Here is a 4,985-nt window from a genome sequence, read left to right as displayed (position 1 = left end):
CTGTAAAACAATAAGATTAGACCAGACTGCCTCTGAAGTCCCATTCAACTCTTGATCTTCTGGGCCTCAGTTTTCTGACATAAAATGGGAGGGGGTGTGAACTTGATAGCTAGAAGGGCTTTTCCAGCTCTAGGTATGCAATCCTATGATAAGGGGCACAGAGGACAATAATGTGCAGGGGTGGAGATCTCTAGCAATGGGCAGATTCCCCTCACGGATGAGATCAGAGAGCTAGAGAACACTGACATAATCAGTTGACCCTCCATCGGACCTTGCCCAATGACATTTTGGATGCCTTTCTGTTCCCACAGATGTCAGTACCTTCCCACACAACAAATAACACTGTAGTTATCTGGAATGCATGTATGATAGAATATAAGCTCCCTGAGGCCAGGGCCTGTTTCTTTATTTTTATTTTTATTCCCAGAAGCTAAAACAGCATCTGGAACATAGTAAGCATTTAAGAAATGTTTGTTAGTTATCAGTTAGGTTCTATCTCCTCAAATGTTGTAGGTAAATGTTAGACAATCTTCATGATTCAAGCATATTGAGTTAAAGCAATTCAAGCAAATGGAATTTCTGCTCCATTAGAGTACCATTAGATTGTAAGCTCCTTGAGGGCAGGACCTGTGTTTTGCCTCATTTTGTAACTCCAGCACTTAGCACAGTGCTTGACACATAATAGGAGCTTAATAAATTCTTATTTATTGAGTGATTGCTCCTGACTCTTCTGGCTTCTCCACCTCCAGTCCAGTCTCACCCTAGCCTCCATCACCACCTCCAATTGCTGAGTTTTTCCTGGAACCTCCATTTGAGGAAGAGTCCAAGCCAGCCATGTGCATTCCTCTGCTGGCTCTCAGGGACCTCCCCTCCAAACACACACACACACACACACACACACACACACACACACACACACACACACACACACTTTTAGCTCTCTCTGTTTTAACAGCTGTCTTCCACTATTAGACTGTAAGTTCCTTGAGGGAAGGGGTTGTCTTCCTTTCAGCTTGTCTTTGTTTTCCTATCACTTAGCACTGTACTTGGCATATAGTAGGTGTTTCTAATTGTTCTTAATTTCTCTCCCTCTCCCCCTCCTCCCCCTCCCTCCTCCTCCTCCTCCTTCTTTTTCCTCTTCTCTCTCTCTTTTTCCAGAACATGTCTTTACTCTAAATGTATCATATTTAGTGTACATGTAATAATAATGATGATAATAGTAACAGTGAAAGTAGTAGTAAATGACATCTAATAGTAATTTGAGCTTTGAAAGAACTTTATGTATCCATTTGGGCCTTGCAGATCTCCCATTGTACAGATGAGGAAACAGGCAGACTTAAATGACTTTTGCAAGGTTAGATATCTAATAAATATCAAAGGCAATATTTGAACATCTTCTTAAGTAAACATACAGTGCTTTCACCAAAATCAATGAATTAGAAAACTGCTCTTTTCACTTTGAGTAATCCAAAAAGCAAGCAAGTCTTCCCAACCCCATTTGTTATTCTTCTCAGCTGAAAAAACCTCTGGAGTCTCCAGCTAGGAGCTCGTGGCTCATCCATATTCTAGAGAAGGAGGAGTGTTCAGGTTTCTCTGAATGGGACTCTGACAACCTGGACAAAGACAGCACTGTCAGCATCCCTTAGCCCTGACTTCGTGGTGGGCCAGCTCCCCTAAGCTCTCTATCTCTGCGCATGAGAAAGGAGGCAAAAACAGGAGACAGCTTTCTAGGCAGGTTAAAACTAATTGCTTTGCCTATCTTAGCACAACGCTTGCCACCCGATAGGCCCTTAATAAATGCTGGTCATCCATTCATTCAGTCTCCTCTTTGGCTAAACTACATCAAATATTCTGAAGCAGATTAAGTATGAAATTGTGTCTCAAGGAAAGCGGCGGAGGCTGGGAGCCTGGGAGACTTATCTGCTAAGGCTACAGTCCAGAGCTGAACAGGGCTGGCTTTGTACTTGGCTGGCAATGGTAGCTATCTGTTGGTTCCGCAGCCATTCTGTCCCCTTCGGTCCAAGCATTTTGGATTGCCTGCTGGCTGATTGTGTTACCTCTTGCTACACACGGCTCTTTGTCAAGGAGAACACTCCACAAAAGAGGCAGCCCTATATCTAGTCGCTGCCAAACCTGTTGCCTGAAAAGATATTATATGCACCTTCCTCCCAAAGGCGGAGGCTTTCAGGATCTGGTAAAGTTAGAAGGGTAAGCAAAGGAAGCAGATGAATGCCCTGCTCTTCCTTTGGAGTCCCTGACATCCCCCCTTGCACTGATACGTGTCCAAGCCCACTGAGTCTCCTTTCAAGGTTTTGTCTTTTTGTTTCCTGAAAACTGAGGTTGTGGTCCCAGTTGGAGCAGCCTCTTTGTAAGGAGCCCAGGGCCATCAGCTTGGTCATTCTCAAACAATGCGATGCCTGCCCCTTGCTCAGTTCACATCTAGATAACAAAGTGAGCAGGATTCCTCGGGCCTAGGTGCAGGTCAGAGTGGGAGTGCAGGGTTGGGCTATGTGGGAAGGGGTCTGTTTGGTTATGGATTTTAGAAGCAGGTCTATGCAGCCAGGTGGAACAAGGAAAAGTCTTTATGTGGGGCCAAGATTTATCATCAATGTGGCCATTTTCAGAGAGAGAGTAACAACTTTCTTGGGAGAAAGCAAATCATTGTTAGATGACAACTGCAATTTTCACCAGAATTGAAGAGCAAGAAAGAATGGGAAAGAAAAATAACCTCGGGGGACCCATCCCCACAGTTCTCGGGTATGTGAAACACCCGAGACAAGGTGAAATCAGCCCTCCAAGAACCGGGATCCATTTGGCTGACAGTGTCGGAAACTTAATACAGATGAAAAATGACAACTCCTGCAGGTTGGTCAGTGTGGCACTCCAAGTAATGGGCTGGTTCTCCAAAAATTAGTCAGTTATTCCTTTGAGGGCGATAAACGCCACCGAACTGCAAAGTAATCTTCAATAGCCATGCAGCCACCTTGAATGCTGTGACCGGCTGGAGAGTTTCCTGCTCTCTTCCCTCAGAACACTTAGAATCTGAATCATATTAAAAAAACTAAATAAGTAGCTATATATTACATACACATATAGCTATTTATGGAGGTACTTAATTTAATATTATGTGTACTATAAATAATATTTAAGATCATGTACAATTTAACATGCAATTATGTGGGTATGCTTATATTGCTTTTGTGCATCTACACATATGTGTGTGTGCACATGCGTGCATCTATACAAAGGAAATGTGGTTTTGTCATCTTGGAGAACACCTTCCAAGAAATCACACACTTTTGATTTGGGAAATAAGTTCTCTGGAGTTTCCTGAGGCACAAAGAGGTCATGGGCAAGGGCAGAGAGCTAGCAAGATGTCGACCCAGGACTTCCGTATTCTGACCCTAACTTGTTACCTATTACACTGTTTTCTTTAGAATATATATACATGTAAACATATAAATACACATCAATATGCGTGTATGTTTATACATGTATGTTGTACATGTGTGTGCATGTGTGTATCATACATGTGTATGATAACACATTATTGCCAACTATAGAGCTTTCGATTATGGTATAGAGTATATACTTGTATATGTGTGAATTTGTGTGCATATACACACATGTGTATGGATTTTGTGTGAGCTGGCTAGTCTACCACGCGTTACAAACCAGGGATCCAGCAGGAGGAGCAGGAAGAGGGACGTTATCAAAGAAACGTGTGACTAGAACAAACAGCGGCCCAACTGCGTGGCCAGAGCCAACACTCACTGACCGGGGGGAAGCTTGCAGGGCCACCAAATGTCGAGGGGATGTGAGGAGGGGGCCCCACGCACTGGGGGAGCCGCTGTGGAGGATTTAGGGGAGACATCGATGAGATGGCACAGATCGGGCCATCGTGAACAGATTATAATGGCCACTGTCGGAGGAAGTTGCCACTTTAGTGAGAACATAAATCTCTCAAAACATGAAAATACAATGAAATGAACTGATGATGCCAACGATGACGACCAGATGCCTGTGCATCAGAATTCATGGAATTATGCACAGGAAGAAAGATGTTGTGGGACTCAGCTAAAGTGAAGTACAGGCTAATGGCTATCTCCAGATGTCCCAGAGGGGTCGATTCAAAGGTGAAGGGTCTTGGAATGGACACAGGGTCTGTTTCCCAGCTTCATGGGTTATCTAATAACCATCTTTGTGAGGTCAACTCACATTCCTTTGACATGCGAATGGGTAGGGTGGCCCAATAGGTGCCTACTTGACAGCTGGCAGACAGCAGACAGCTCCAGAGAAGGAAGGCAAGGGGGGAACGGGAGGTGGGTAGGGTGAAGTGGGTATCTATCCAGGGATAGAGCCCCTGGATTCCAAGGGCTTCTCAGCCCTCGGTTAAGGTGGAAGGAGCATGAGTGACTGAGGTGAACTCCTCCCCTTGTCAGAACAGGTCTTGAGGAAGACTATTCAATTTTCCACAGAATGGGTCCGATGATCCCCAAACCTTGACTTAAACCATCTCCCTCAGCTGCTCAAAACTTTTACTCAAGTCTGGAATAAATGGAATGGAGCCCTGAGGCTTTGTTGTTGTTGTGGCAGTACTGAGGGACACCAATTTTGCCCCATCCCCCCTTGGGGTTTTAAGGACTTTCTTAAGGCTTTCTGAAGTCACAGGAGAAGTTACATGCCTAGGCTTCAAGGAGGAGGGAGGCAGGAGACGATGATATGTGAATATAAAAGAATATGAGCTTCTAACTGAACCAAAAAATGCAAAGGTTAAGGCTGATCATGTGAGGAGAGTACACCGTCTGTGTTTTGAGGCAGGGAAACATCAGATAGAATGTACTTTCCCCAACCCCACTTGATATGAGGGCTGGGGAATATGAGTTGGGTACAAAGAGCTGTGACAGAGGTCTGAAGGGTTCTTGTCTGTTCTATCTGGGTAAGGCTACGCGTGTACCCCTAAGCAACAAAAAAAGCTGCACATA

This window comes from Phascolarctos cinereus, unplaced genomic scaffold (assembly GCF_003287225.1).
Source record: "Phascolarctos cinereus isolate Bilbo 61053 unplaced genomic scaffold, phaCin_HiC Scaffold_1;HRSCAF=81, whole genome shotgun sequence".
NCBI lineage: Eukaryota > Metazoa > Chordata > Mammalia > Diprotodontia > Phascolarctidae > Phascolarctos > Phascolarctos cinereus.
Note: the sequence above shows the minus strand (reverse complement) of the source record.